Here is a 16,814-nt window from a genome sequence, read left to right on the forward strand (position 1 = left end):
CTACTTTAAAGTTTACTCTGCTGCTGCGTCATATTCACTGTGATATATCTAAATGTAACACAGATCTATTTGTTGGTCAGTGTATATTTCTTTGTGCATTAACTTGGCTTTTCAAATTTAGTTTCAACAGCATTAAACTCTATATACAGACACATATTTGACACCCTGTGTGGTTGAGGTTTTATAAGACTCAGAATAAGCCAATTTCTTTATCCACACAGTTTATCACTTAAGCTAAACAATTGACATGGCTTATAAAGCTGTGTTACAAAGACAGCACATTCAATATCATTTGAATCTTTCTGCATCTGATATTGATTTGTGTGATCTGTGAAAAAAGAATCAATTTCATAGTATTTTTCAAAGCTGCATGTGTCAGAAAAACCACACACACACACACACACACACACACACACACACACACACACACACACACACACACACACACACATAAATATATATATTACAATGGAGTCTTCAGATTGCCATTAAAAGTTTATGTAGTTTACTCAACTACATTTCTGCACATGTAACATCTTTTTACATAACAACAGAATACTAATTATATACACTATGTTAAAAACACAACTTAAAGGTCTTAATTGCTCATCAGAACTGATCATAACAACGTAACCTACAACTGATGAGCGGAGCAGTTGTCAAGTGTGTAACGGAGGCAGGAAATTCATACCTTTCCTCAATATAGTGAAACTCATCCTTGTATATTCAAAACTTTACCTACTCCAAATTCTCTGCATATAAAAAAAAGAAATTGTATTTAACACATCTCATCATTGTATTTTGTCGTATAATTGGAAGAATTCTTGATTGGTGGTACTCATGTTGTCATGTTTTGTCATCTGCCAAGATGAAAACTATCTTATGTTGTCACTGTCAGACTGAAGGATGTAAAAAAAAAAATAAAAAATCCAATCTGAAGGTGTTTGCGCAATTTATAATCAGAGCATAAAAACTGGCAAATGACAAAGATGAGGTGAAAAACAAATATGACCGTACAGACAGTTTGTTTTAAGAAGGGGGTCAAATGGCATCAAGAGCAGCCATCAGCGTCAAACTAGTGTTGGTGCTGTTTCTTATGATATGACTCATTCTGTCAGTGGTTTCATTTTTTTCACATCAAGCCTCAAATGAAGTAAAAATGAAAATATACATTCGACAAATTTGAAAAGATATCTTATTTTTGAAATTTATGTTTATGTAAGTGAATATGTTCATTATTCCACCACCAGAACAACCAGAACGTCTGATTCCATGACATCATGAAAGCCTGGCAAATAGAAAGCGAAATATCAAGTGTTGCATCTGCTTGTGTAATACTCAAGAACACAAAGCTGAATTCAATCCACAATAAATCTAATGTACCTCATGACTCACAGTGCAGGTTCGTTGGAGGTATATTGATATGGAAAAGTTAATTATTTGCACATTTATCAAGATAAACATTATATATATATATATATATTTTTTTTTTTTTTTTTTTTTTTTTTTACTGCATTGAACTTAGAAAAAAAATGTTTGGCTAAAAATAACCCAGTTTTGAGTCAATGTGGACAAACAAAAACCATGAGTTATTTTGAGCTGGTGTATTGGTTTGTGAAACCAAGCCAACATATGGGTAATGATATTTTTTGTTGGGTTAAAATAATCAAATTTATATGATACATGTTAGAAAGACCACATGTTTGGCCCATTTTGTGCTTTACACTACTGCAGACCACAAACAATATTGTCTAACCTATTTATCCATGTTTTCCAACCTTCTAGGATAAAGTCCATTCATTTCCATTTAAAACAGGGTGATAATCTTAAAATCTGAGTCCATGTAACAACCTCTCTGCTTTTACTGTTGCCCAAGTCGAGTTCATGTAGAGACTCCAGCTAAACTGAAATCAACTTTGAATGAAATAAAATCACCCACTGATGAAGTGACTTTGCAGATCCGCAGTTTAAAGCAGTGATGAACTCATGCTAATCATTGTTAGCTTAAGCTATCAAACAGTGCTGAAGTTAAAATGACATCCAGCAGCTACAAGATGAAAATGCTGCTTAAACATTGTGCAAATGCATCAAAAAGAATAATCCAGTGATAATCCACACATTCTGTCTGAATGTAGGCCTAATGTAAGGACATTTTTCTGCTCAAAAGATGCATTTTGCTGATAATACTTTTAATTTAGGTCACATTTCAGTGCAGGACTTGAAGCTGCTTGTAATGGAGTAATTATATCTTGATGTATTTCTACTTTTACTGAAGGATCTACATTCTTCTTCTCAGTATAGGCTATGTTTTCTATCTCCTGCTTTTTAAAATTATTATTATAGAAACATGCAGGAGCAGGATTCCCTTTTAATAATTTGAATGAGTTCCTATTAATTTATATTATACTTAGACTAAACGGGTTAACATAAGAGGGTAGAAACCAGTTCATTCTCTCTGCAGCCAGAACAATCTAATGATGTTAGATTGTAGATTTGCCATGCATTAATGCAGGTCATTATTTAAAATATATATATATATATTACTCCAACGCAAAAGACATGAGCTTGTCCAATATATATCTTCTCTCTGCAGACATGAATGAAGCTTGATGGAGGTTTCCGGGCCTGCATGCAGGGGAGCAGCAGAGAAATCCTGCACCGAGCAAAGCTGGTGTGATTGCATCTGAGAGGCGGGAAAACCCTGGGCTCTTTCCCTGCAGCTTCATGGCCGTTGATTATTGGTATTTTCCGAGTTTTCCAAACTAATAAGTGGCACTATCAAGCATTTGGAAGCGCCGTGAGACTGCAGACGGGCTGCTCCACCTAATTGATATTGAGCGGGGCGCTGGTGGGCCGCTGCTGGGTAATTTGCAGTTTAATCAGCGTTTGTAATGAGAGCCGCTGATTAGTGCGGGGTGGAAATAAAAGAGAGTTACAAGGAACGTCTGTCAGAGTCCGGTGATAATTCACGACTAATTGTAATGATTAGAGCAAACTGGATGACTTTGGAGTTTTCTAAAGCGCCGCCTTGTGTGTGTGTGTGTGTGTGTGTGTGCACTTGCAGTCTTTAGAGCTAGGCTATGTGTCGTATATGAGCATGTATGCGCTTGTGTGTGTGTGTGTGTGTGTAATAGCTGTAGCTTAATCCTAAAAATCAGATAGTCTATCAATTCACTTTGGCGATTTTCTCCATCAGAAACAGCATAAAGCATCTGCGCGCATGTGTGTGCGTAATAGTGTGTGTGAGAGAGAGAGAGAGACAGAGAGAGAGAGAGAGAGAGAGAGAGAGAGAGAGAGAGAACAAGGCTGAATCACAGAGATTTGATTATCAAACAAAACAGCTAATTTATAACCGGGGAGGGGGGGAGATGGTTGATGGACTGTGCAGCAGTGAGGGCGGGATGTATTCCTCAAGACGTGCCTCGGCCACTGCTGGAATAGAAAATGTGAAATTAGTGAGAAATGTGTGTATGAACGCCGGCGGTCAATTAGCGCCAGGCGAGAGGAAGAGGAGGAGGAGGAGGAGGAGGAGAGGAAATCAGCTGGTACTCTCTCAGTGCAGATGAGAGGGATAGCGCGCACACACGCACACACACGCGCACACACACACACACACACACACACACACACACACACACACACACACACACACACACACACACACACACACACACACACTCCAGCCTTCTGTCTTCCCTCTCTCTGAGGCCTTATGTGATTTCCTCTGAACTGTAATAAGTTTGGGAAATAACATGTCCGACTAATGACAAGTGTTTTTTTTATTATTGGATATTTATCTGGTTGTATTTCCTGAACCATGAAGCTTTCAACAGAGACCTTAAAGGGTCATTTCACTCAATTTACAAAAAAAAGAAAAAAGAAAAAAAAAGCCTCGATATATAACTAGTGGAATCTGTCCATGCAGGTATCTGCACGGGTTTAGAGACATTCATCTCTGAAGTGTGGAGTGGAGGAAGTCTACATATAATTTTGTTTGTGGTGCTCACAGAATTGAAAAATGATATTTCAAATGATAAACAACAACATGAAGGCTCCACAGACACAGTGGATCCACAGAAAGTAGCTCTATACTGTGGATTCTCCAGACTCCACTCACTGCTGATGAAAGTAAAAAAAATAATGATAATCATTTTTTAAATTGAACGTTTACTTTTCAGTTCAGTCTTTGTTGGAACAGACGCATTAAACCAGATTCCAACAGTAAAATGGAATAGAAAAGAAAATCAGTCAGAAAATGTAACATAAGACAATTAAAACAATAAGTAAAACCAAATACAAAGAGAAAAAACATGGTGCATGAAGTATTCAGATCCTTTACCTAAAAAAAAAACAAAAACCTTCATAATAAGTAGAGTCTGGATCGAAAATATCAGAAAAAATCATAATAATTGTTAATAACTGTAAAGAAAAAATGGCCCCTGAGTTTGACACTACTGGATAATATTGGTCCAAAATGATGCACAAGACATGAAGAGTGTGTTTCTGTTGGGCAGAATGATGCAGCCATAAAAACATGGAGTCTTAGGTTTGAATATTTAATGATGTAGCTTCAATAAACAGCTGACACAGAATATATAAGTGATTCCATGAGTCAGACAGTGTAGAATAAAGTGGATGTAAAGTTAAAGGAAGCAGCGTAACTCTCACAGTGTGGGTGACTCTTACATTAACAGTGCTCACCAACACTCTCACTGTCTGCCTTCATCACCTGATAATTCAGGGTTTTTAAACTGACTTCCAGCTTATTTTACCACACTGTGAGACCAAAGGTTAAAACACACACCATCAATAATCAGGAGCCCGTCACTTCATCCATTAATATCCTGAACACGTTTTATTCGTAGTAACATTGATTAATTAATGAATTTGGTTCGATTTAGAGTTGAACTTTCAATGAAAAGGGCACAGAAACATGTAAATACAGTGTGTGAGAGTTTCATTTTACAATTTTCTGCTGTATTTGTTTGTATAAACAGTGAAACAATATTTCTTTCCAGCCTGAATTATTCTATGGTGAGATTTTGAGCAAGTATCACTGAAGATTTGTGTATTTTTGCACACATCTGTGTCATCTTTGAAATGTTTTTCTTCCTCTTGGGTTCCTGGTGACTTTATAGTTGATTAATTTGACAAACTGATCAGTCAGACTTGTAGCTGAGTCGGTGCTGGGAAAAAAGAGTTTAAAACTAAACAAAGACAAAAATAAAAGCATAAATTCTGAAAAAAATGAATGTGGACTCTTGAAGAGAGCATCAGTGGCTCCACTTTATTTATTTACACCTGAATCTTTGGCCTATAACCGTGAACACACAGTGAGGACTGATTATTGAACTCTTTCTCCATTTAAAGTGAAATGAATCAGTTCCTCACTTTGTTGCCAGGGGCCCCCTGGGTGGGCCCCTCCTCTCGGGGACACCGCTGGCTCGCTGACCCTGTTCTGGGGGATTCAAATGCATAAGGCCTCCCTGGGCACAGCGGCGGCGGCGGCACGGATGACCTGCTCGGTATCAGGTGTGATCCTGCGGTCTGCCCGGCAGCAGCCCCCCGATCGATTCTCCAGCGAGAGGTTATCTATACGTGGTATTTTAATGTCACGGAGTCAGGCCAAATTGATAGTGATAAATATTTGCCGGAAGATTAGGTGAGGGGAGTGTGTCGAGGGCGCTCTATCTCAGACCTGTAACCCCGGCAGAGCTGCTCCTCTCTGTGTCGGATTAGCCCCATCCATCCAGTGTCAATGGCTGTCTTGTTGAGAAAATCAGTGAGTAAACACGGCTGACAGAGAGAGAGAGAGAGAGAGAGAGAGAGAGAGCAGTGTGTGTGTGTGTGTGTGTGTGTGTGTTGGGTGGTAGATGGGCGGCTGATTACTCATACAAATAGACTCCAAACTCTGCCTGGTGTCTCCAAAATGTGTTTTTCTCTGTTCTCCTCCTCCTCTCCTTTTTCTCTCGCCCATATTTACTCCCCACCACTGTCTCCAAGGACCCCCCCCCCCCCCCCCCTCCCTCACCCCCCCACCTTCTCTGTCCTGCTGTTCCCACTTTGTCCCCCATCAATCACTGCGGCATTGTGTCCTGGATGTTATATAGAGTGACTTAATATCCCCTCCTTCATCTCTATTCACTCCCAAAATCATTCTCCATGAGGGTGAAACACTGCAGCCGTGTGTGTGTGTGTGTGTGTGTGTGTGTGTGTGTGTGTCTGAAAAGGATGATGGGGCTATAAAACAATGACTTTCTGTGGAATAAATACACCCTGCTCTGTAACACAGGGAACATCCAGACGTGTCTGAGTGTAACTGGATAATCTGATCTGAATGTCAAACATGAAATGGGACGGAGATGCAGGATCCTGGATATTAATGCAAACATGCAGCACTGTGTTTTCCTGTGTGTTATAAAAGACCTTCAAGGAATTTCAAGGTATAATTTGACATTTTTAGGAAAGATGTTTAGCCGCTTTCATGCCGAGAGATAGAAGAAAAGATTGATATCTCTTTCTGGTTTGTTACATGCGAGGACTCCGCAATTAGCTTAGCTTAGCTTAGCATAACGGGTGTAAACAGGTGAGCCTGGCTCTGTCTGAAGGTGCATGGTGTCAGTTCTTACAAGTTACTGAGTGAGTCAGTGGATTTTGTTACCCTAACACTGCGCCAGGCTAGCTGTTTCCAGCCTTTATGCTAAGCTAAGCTAAACTTGCCGGCCGTAGTTTCCTATTTAACATGCAGTCGTGAGAGTGGCATCGATCTTCTCGTCTAACTCTTCTAGAAATGACTCTTATATACATATAAACTGTTGTGGTGAGTGTAATCGCTGCCTCAGTTGCAGGCAACATCTTTTTTTAGTGAATGAAGTGTTAGATTTATTGGTGGAGTCACCAGGAGCTGGTCGGGGAGGAAGTCGGATGTACAAAACACACAAATGTCACATCAGAGAGCACAGTTCACATCCAGACTCCCATGGTGAAGGATTTGTGTGTTAAACCAGAGCAGGATCTTTCCCTACAAACGCTGTGAGAGTCAAAACAGAACCATAAAACTGTTTATTATAATACTGCAGTGACTACAAGTGGTTATTGTTGTGCAAGATCAGATATTATGGTGGAAAACATATCGCATGTGAACATTTTCCTGATATGTTCAGTGTCAATATATTTGCTCTTTGCTAAATATGTAAATTAACAATATTTCGTTATTAGAAAACATAATGCAGTTGAAATCCTGTTTTCTTTCTCATGTATCTCATGTTGCAAATTACTTGTATATAAATGTAATTTCCAGGAGACACGGTTACTTCAGCAAGAAAATAAATAAATAATATTCAAAATGTTGATTCCTTTAACAGTCCTATCAAAACAACAAGAAATTTTGGCAAAAAATAAAGAAAAAATTCAAACTAATGAGGTACATTTTAACAGGAAATAATAAAAAAGGCTAAAAGATTGGAATGAATAAGGTAAATAAACTCATTTTAGTCACTGTTTAGAGATTACAACAGAAAATCATTCAATTTCCTCTTTGATTGTTAAGTAATTATCTCTGCTGGATTTAATCTAAAAATATTCTAACCAGGCAATTAACTTGAAAATACTTCCATGCCATCTGCTGACTGAGTACAACTTCATTTCTCTCACAATGAGATAAAAAAAAAAATCCCTCTTGTGGTTGAATTCGCTGGAATAGTCTTTTTTGCCCTCTGTGTAAAATGAAGACATCACATCCCCAACGTCGTCCCCGTATTTTATCAAGGGTCCCTGACAAATAGGGCCTCCCCGCTACGCTTGGGTGGCCGCCTTCATTCCGCACTTGGCTTGTTTACATAGCACCAGGACCATTTCCACGGATTAAACAAATCACTGCCCGAGGGGGACATCCATAATCCGCTAACGGGTCACCAGCAAGACAGTTATAAATGCCTGTGTCTAGTATAAGGGGTAGAATAGATGTCCGTGTCCAAAGATGACCTTCCCTGAATGCAGCACCCGCCTCTCCCTGCACTTTATTATCAGAGAGGGAGAAAAAAAAAGAAAGAAAAAGAAGAAAGAAAGGCTTTGTCACAAAATTGTTTTATTATATTGTTATTAAATGGCTCATTTTAACAAAAAAAAAAAGGTATTTCTGAAATCAGCTTCACTGCAGGAGGAGTGAGATGTGGCGATGAGAGCCCATCACCTTTTATCAGCTTCTATCACTCTCTGAAAGACTCTGTGACACCTACAGTAATAGTGGGAGACGTTTCCCCACAAATAGAAAACGCCAGCGAAGGAGATCAGTAAAATATTGTGTGGATCTCAGACCAATTTACTTCATCATTCCACATTACAGCCTTATGAATTGTTCAAATTTGATAACAAGCACTCAATTCGCTCTATTATGTAAGTTAAATTAGACTTTTTCCAAAAAAAATAGTTGCAGTGGCATTCAGTGGCTCCTTGGATAAAATGTAATTTGTGTGAGAATTTGTTGTATCTGTCACAAATATTCACAATTAGTGGCGGTAATTATTTGATAGTTTCTGCAATTATGGCCTAAACGGTTAAATTTGGAACTGTGTGGAGCCTTAATTGGCCTAAATGCGATATTTTGCATATTTGCATAATGAGGAAATTGCTAGAAAATTGTGTTCATTCATTTGTGAAAAATCCTATGAATTTTATGAATTTGAAAGGTCTGTTCCTGCAGTCTGTGACTTTGCCGGCGGCTCCCTGAGGGGCCCTGCAGGAAAGTGGGGCACAGGCAGCCGGCCAAATGGAGGAGATTTGGAAGAGAAAGGGAGAAGAAGGGGAAAAGTGCAAAGGTTTTTTTGTTTTGTTTTGTTTTTTTAATAGAACTTTATGTTTGCAGTCTGGAGCCGGTCAGGACTTAAGGTTCGTCTGGTTATGGAGGAAACAAAAAGCTCTGTTAGATGCTCAGATTCCATTTAAGGTTCATTTAAGCTTCTGTGCCTGAGAGGTGAGTGGGAAATGTTGGTTGACTGATTGCTTTTTAGTTGTTTGTCATAAGCAGAGATAATAATAACGTTTCCAGAACTGGAACAACTGCAGACACGAGTCACATGTTAATTTAGATTCATTTAGACCCCATTTCATTTCACACCTTTAATAAGCTTAATACATGCTGGTAAAGATCAGGTAACTCAGGGCAGCCCACTGAGTACAGGTATTTGTTGCTTTTAGTGCTATTTAATGTAGTTTTACTGCATAATTAGAGCTATTGTTTGAATTAGAATTGTTCTTTCTCATTCTGTCAATCACCATATTTAACATAGAAGTCTGGTAACAATCAATGTTCCCATGAAAAGACCAAATCTGAAAATGAATTGTGATACAGGTAGAGCTCCAGTGTTGTCCATTAAAAAACTCATCAATGACATGTTCCTTCATCACTATGAAAATGAGCACAGTCGTTTAATTTAAGCCACACACACCATCCTGCCGCTTAAAATACTACAGGATCAAATGTGTATTAATCCGCCACTGAAAATAGTTCCCAACAAATGTAGTATTTCCTCCTGTTTGAGTAATGTTTGCTGAAAAGCACAGTGCCCAGAGGTTTCAGGAAATTACTGAGTCTCTTTTGAAAAGTAAACTATATACCTGTGACCTGTTGTTTTTAAGGGATGGAGCCACAGACAGGATGGGAAAGTCAGACAGTGGGGAGAGACGGACTAACACGCTGTTGGTTCTGGTTTTTTCATAGGATATGTTAATGGATTTGATGCACAGTGTAGATCGTAGTCATCTGGCGATATAACTATAATCACTATCTTTGCTAATGGTAATGAATCCACTCTCAAACTCACAGTATCATATCAAATATCAAAATACAGCTAAAAATCACAGTGTTTGTATCACACACCACAAATGTCCTCGCACTCTGCTGTTCAGTAAGAGGACGTTTATAAAATAGGGATTTTTTTAAAACTGTCCTCCAGTAAATGTAATTATGACCCATAGTGAGGTTCTGTTGCTAGGCGACATCTAGTGGTCGTAGTAATGATGACAGGAGCGAAGGGAAAAGTGCGGTGACGTAGTTTATAGAGCGACAGAGTCCACGTCAGGAGGAGGTTGGGGTGGATGGATGAATATGACCCAGGAGAGCGGTGTTCGATTCCCATGTGACAGCAGCAGTTTGTGTTGTTTCTATCCATGACCGTTCGTTGTTATTACTGTAACCACGACAACAAAGATCGACTAATGTTGAGGAAGTACTTATTTTAACCCAAATCACCATCTTTTCCTGAACCTAACCAAGCCTTGACCATTACTACAGTAACCATGGTGACAAAAGTAGGTACACCTTTAGGGGCGGTATTTCAGGAGACACTCCTATGGGTCGTATCAGGGTAAAATAAAAACGACCTGTGTGGTTGTTCAGGTTGGAGACTGGTTGGGATATTTGGATGAACTGATGTTGTTGTTTTACCAGTCAACTGATTTATATTGTCGTGTTTTAATGTTTTGTATATGCGGGTCTTGATGTAATTACATTTTTGAATGCAGCAGTAACTACACTGTTGTGTGAGTGCAAACAATGTTGATTATATGTGTTTCATTTGAATATGGACCCCAGGAAGAGGATGAGAGGATGCAATCGATTGAAATGTGCAGCTTGTTTTTACCTGTTGGCAGTGATTCAGAGCTGTTTGACTTGTCAGTGTGAGAACGAGCACTTTATTGTTTAAGTTTAATGAAACAAGTTAAATATCACATGGTCTTGATAAAAATCCAACTTTAAAGTAAAACAAATCCAGTCCTGTGAAACATGTACATGTGCAGGTGCTGCTCTCCAGCAGTCAGCCTCTCTGCTGATATAGAAGGAAAAAAAAACAGCCTCTCAAAACTCAGATTGTATTATTTTCATTTTAATGAGAATCTGGTTGTTTATGTTTTGTGATTTGAGGATCATCCACATTAATTAGAATTTGACAGATCCAATTAAAATTGTAGGCCCATAATGATGTGATGGGGTTGCCACCAGGGGAGCAGCCTCAAAACAAACAGCACTAGTTTAATGTAAAGGTTGAGGGGCTGGAGCACAGAGCCTTGAAAAGGAGGCACGAGTGTGTGCAAGTGTACGTGCACGCAATCCTATTTTCCCATATAGCTGCTCTTCTCTGCCATCCCCCCCGCCTGAACCTCATAAAGCTCATAGACAATAATGATTCTGCCATAGACTGTAATGATCCCGCCATTTCATGGGGTATTACACTATAATGATGATAGTCCTCGACATTTGCATCCCATCCAGCCTTTAGCTGCCGAGCTGCACCTCCATCTTACCTGGCACGGGTAATTTATAGAGCAGAGGCGTGAATAAGCCGCTCTGGAATAATACAAGCCACACTTAGAGTCAACCGCGGAGATTTATTACAGGACTGTAAACCCAAAAGACAAATACAATCCGCCCGCGTTTGTAGTCGGTGTTCAAGAATGAAGACATCCATGAAAACCCGCCAATGACAGCACATAAAGGATGATGGGGAGGTGGGTGTGAGACCTGGGAGGGGAGGGTGGGTGACGTGGGTGGGGATGAGGGTGTGGCTGAATCCTAAAAATATTTGTCTGCAAAAAAAAAAAAAAAAAAAGCTAACTCCACCATAAATATGTTCTTTGCCCGAGAAATTTTTCACCACTGTTCTCTGCAAACAGAGAGACACGTGCAACACAAAGACGACACACACTCAAACACACAAAATCACTGGAAGGAGGGGAAAAAAAACAACAACCCTGTGCGTATTTTACTCGGAGAGTTAATGGGAATAAAATACCTTGGTGGATGAGTGCAGATGTGTTTGATACAAATAGTCATTTTCCTATTTGCTGCCTCATTGAGCATGATGAATGATGGGAGTCAGGGAGGCAGCGTGATGAATGGCAGCACCTTGGCTCCATTGCATGCCCTATTGATTCTCCTTCTTTATTACTCCTACAACCCAGCTGGCTGCTCCTGCCCTCCCTACACTCTCTCCTCTCCACTGAGGAGGGGGAGGTGGGCAGGGGTAGGGTGGTGGTGGAGGGGTTTCTTCTTCCTCTACAGTAAGGCCCCACCTCTTACAGGAACATGTGTATGTGTGTGTGTGTGTGTGTGTGTGAAGATACAAGTGAACAAGCATAATGTGTATATGTGCTCGTGGGCTGCTGGGAGTTCACGGACAAGGGAAAAATGAGTTTTCTGATTAGCGGATTAGAGGCCAACGGTCTCTAATAGGGACGTGTCTGGGAGCTGCTTCGTTAGAGGCTGCTCTCAGATGACAAAGAGAGGGCAGCAGAGAGGAAGAGGAAGCAGAATGAGACAGAAATCGAGCTGGGAGAGGAGGGAAAGGTGAGAGGACATGCACATGGACTTGATTTAGGGATGAGATTGTGACAATTATCCTCATGGAGACAGTCAGGAGGGGAGGACGTGTTATTTTCAAGCATAAAAAGTCCACATGTGAGCATTGGGATAATATAAGTTCAGAGAAGAAGAAACAGATGCAAACAGATGCTAAATGTATAACCGTAGTGCTGCAGGGATGAGTCCTAAAACCCAGAAATGAGTTAGCATGTTAGCACTTCCTGTTCCCTAGTCCCGAAGTCTATGGGTTTTTGAATAGGTTAGATGACTAAATTAAAGTCTGTGCTTAACACGAGCTCCACATATTTTCACATTTTATTCTACAACATAAAACCCGTCAGTAAATCCCTCAGTCCTGATTCTTGAAGCTTCTCCGGCTGTTAAAAAGGCCGGTTGCTAACGAGAGTCTAAATGAGACGACAGAGGTTGTCGGGGACGTTAAACGTCATCAGTCCAACATGGAAACCGACCTCCTCACCAGTCCTCCTTTACAGCCTCGCTGTGTTTCTACAAACTGTCACTAACTCTGTCAGAGGAAAGGCTTCTGTTGAAGAGCTCAGAGCTAAATCACACTACAGGTTGAAGGTTAGTGGTGGTGACGGAGAAGTCATGTGACCGTGGTGGTTTATAGCCGAACATGAGCTTTTTACTGCTGCTGATTGTATTTAGGCTTCAAACATCTTAAAGTGGAGTCATTAGTGAAGATGATCCTGCTGAACAGAACCTGTCAGGATCGGAAACTGTTGCTTATTTTCTGTAATCATCCAAAAGACAATGTAAAAATCCTGTTGGCTTTTTATCAACCGCTAACGTCTGGGTTAGCCTACAAAAATACATCATCCCTGCAGCGCTCTATGACTGAAGCTGAGATACATCACTGTTAGAGAAAATTATAAGCTCTGTAACTTAAAGCAGGTTACAGGTTAATAATCAGCACAAACTGTTCTTCATGTTTCATGAAGCCTCGTGTGAAGTTAGAGGTGTGTGTGTGTGTGTGTGTGTGTGTGTGTGTGTGGGCAGTGCCGTTCAGGCCCATTAGCTGCAGAAACAAGCAGGTTTAAGGATCTGTCTGAAGAGGCTTGTTTATGGTCTGTTTTATGTTTTACTGTTCATCATATGATGATTTAAGGGCAACATGTTTTTGTGAAACAACATTATAACATTAACATTTTAACTGGTTAAATAGTGAATTTAACAGGGAAAAATAAAGAACTGAATTAGAGAATTGCAAATTTTGCAAGATTCAGGAACTTCACAGATTAAACGACCCAAAGGTATAAAAAAAACCATTTAAAATCATTATCTGTGAAACGCTGCTTAGACATTATTACATCAGTAATAATGATATATAACACTATTATAACACTATTGGCGTTATAATAGTGTTTTATACTTTTGCTGATAATGCAATACTTTATTTATGCAATACTACTTGTATTGGAGTATTTACTTTTACTTAAGGATCTAAATACGTCTTCCACCACAGATAACAAGTACATTTAGCTTTAAGTGACTTCTGGCTTCCTAATATTAAACATATAAATCAAGGAAATCATTTTAAACTGAGTCTATTCCGTATATGATAAGGCTGGAGACATTCATTATTTTTTTGTGCTGTCAACAAATCTCAGGAAAGGTTAAAAGCAAGTGAATTATGCCATGTGTGTAGTCGAAGCCTGATATATGTCTTATTCCTTTGTGTCACTGAGCTCCATTGTTTAGAAAAACTATTAATCAAAACTATTAACATGTTCCTTCATCACCATGAAGATGGGCAAGGTCATTTATTTTGACACACACACTGTGCCTGCTGCTGGAAATACTAGAGAACCAAATGTGGATTCATCCGCCGCTGAAAATAGTCCCCAATAAATGCACTATTTACTCCTGTTTGAGTAAAAACTACAGTGTCCAGATGTTTTAGGGATTTGTTGAGCTTTTTAAAAAATGAAACTAAATACTGATTATATATATAGAGAGAATAAGATTAAACTTATCCTTTGAAGAACAACTGAATTAAAGGTCTTATTAAACAATGAAGATGTCTCCATAAAATTAACATTGGCTCATTAGTGAGCATTTGATGAATGACATTTAATTTTTTTGAACATGTTTCATCTCTACATGGAAGATTAAAGTGTGTTTCAAGGTGTGCTAAGTGAGCGGTAACACACGTGTCATGCACAAATCCGTTTGAGTGACAGCCCTGTGTTTTCTGTCTGAGCAGAGCCTTTAGAAGATCAGAAAACACATCTTGCCAGGGACCGTAACCCCAGTCCCACCAGCTCTGTCAAAACAAAGGCCTGTTCATCCATCCGTCCTGTCATCTGAGTCCACATCTGAGGGACCGGGCCTCGTCCTGGACAACAGCCCCGTGGGGTTTGGACGTTATGACTGTGTTGTCACTGTTTTATCTTGTATGACAGGAGGAAGACTCCAGCTCAGCATGACGTCACTTGGCCGAGGGTTTGACACTGAAGAATATTAGATAAAGGTCGTGTCAGGAAAGACGTGGAACTTGGAGACGTGGTTGTTCCGGTCCAGCTCCAGTTTCCAGATTCTTTACCGAAGCCAAGCATGAAGACGGCGTGTCAGGCTTTGGTCAATTTCCTCACGCGCTGACTGCAGAGCATGTCAAAATACCACAGTGTTCAGCAGAAAGTGTACTTCTGTATGCATCATGTACACTGTGTCCAAACAGGGTTAGCGAATCCAAATCCAATCCCTGATTTGAAAAACAATACTCATTGAAAATAATGGGCAATCTCTGCAACTGATGAATTAAATTTCGATTCATTTCCTAAATGGGCTTGGTAGAGATAGAAATGATCCCAACCAATAATATGCATACACATATTACCCTCTGAGGCCAACACACACACACACACACACACACAGCCACTCTCACACACACAAAGCATATACACACAACCATCTTCCTCTCAGCATGGCCTGTGCGAAGCTTCCCAGACTAAATTACAAATGTTTCAGTGGATTGGAGTTGCAGGACATAATGAAGCAGTGCGGCACGCTGAGAGGTAATTACCCAGCAGCACTCCTGCCGTTCGGCAGCCCTGCGAGGTGAGAGAGAAGATGAATAGCCAAAGTACAAAACCACTGACCCCTCAAAAGTTTCATTTACCATCTCCCCCTTCTATCTCCCTCCCCCTGGTTTTGGGAAGCTTGGAAGAGGTAATCATCTAGGGACAGTTTTGGTAGGTTGATGAATGGTGTGTGTGGCTTTGGTGCTCGTACACACACGCACACCTATTTATCTGCTCCGGCCTAAAACCCAGCCGAGCAGGGCTGCAGACGTGGAGCATGCTGAGCCTTATTGAGTCACCAGGGCTAGTTGAGTGGAGAGACAGGCCAGGGGAGTACAGGGGGGGGGGGTGGAGCGATGGAAGGAGGACAGACCGCCTGGCTGGGAGACGTGGAGCCGATCAATTTTCCCCTCCAGCCTATCAGTCATGTCCTCTCACTCTGTCCGTTTCTGCTGATGACACACTTTCTCTGCCCATCGGCCCATTTCCAGGCCAAGAGCAGGGAAAGAAAAGTCTAGGTGTGTGTATTTGTCTTGAGTGTGCATGTTTGTGTGTGTGTGTGTTTGTGTCAGTCAGAGGCATGCAGAGAGAGAGAGAGAGAGAGAGCGAGCACACACCTGGGGAGAGGGGGGTTGTCCAAGGGGATCAGTGTTGAAGATGGTGGGGGCTGGCTTCTGTCAAAGTTTCCTCTCCCAGGAGTGCGAGCGAGGGCTGAGGAGCAGGGAGGGGAGAGCGGCGCGGCGCGGCGTGGCGGCCCCTCAGGTGAGCTCGACTCAGCCTCCTCTCCCAGGCGAGCCGGCGAAGGTGGCAGGATCCAAAGCCTTGTCAATGCATAATGCATTAGAGGCCTCCTTCTACTGACAGCCCCCTCTGCCGCCTTCCACTCCAGCAGCCTGCCTGCTAATCAAAAACGACACATCCGAATGTCCAGACATACACACGCGCGCACACCCAAACAGACACACACACACGCACGTGGGCAGAAATTTACTAATCAAAAAGTGTATTTCCTAGAGGCTGACTCCCAAGAGAAATCCAGCTGGAAGAAATTGGAATAATTTATTAGCTTACAAGTTTTCGTTGACAGTTAGCCCGAGGCTATTTATCTCAGTAATAGAGAACGTCTCCAATGTGGCAAAATTGACCAAATCAAACAGCTTTGATCAGAAAATGAATCTGGCAAGGCTGTCTGTCTCTGGTGTCCCATGAGGCGAGCGGGAAACAAACAAAAGTGAGAGACAGAGAGGGAGAAAGAGAGATTATTTAACAAGTGACCACGGGAGGAGGAGGAGGAGGAGGAGGAAAGGAAAAACAGGAGTGAAGGATAGACTCACATTCCAAGTGAAATCTCTCACTATAAATTATTATTAATTCAACAAAAAGGGGGGGGCCGGCGATATCTAAAACAGAGG

The sequence above is a fragment of the Trachinotus anak genome, unplaced genomic scaffold (genome assembly GCF_046630095.1).
Source record: "Trachinotus anak isolate AG129_WGS33_773 ecotype Australia unplaced genomic scaffold, CSIRO_AGI_Tana_v1 ptg000028l, whole genome shotgun sequence".
Classification (NCBI taxonomy): Eukaryota; Metazoa; Chordata; class Actinopteri; order Carangiformes; family Carangidae; genus Trachinotus; species Trachinotus anak.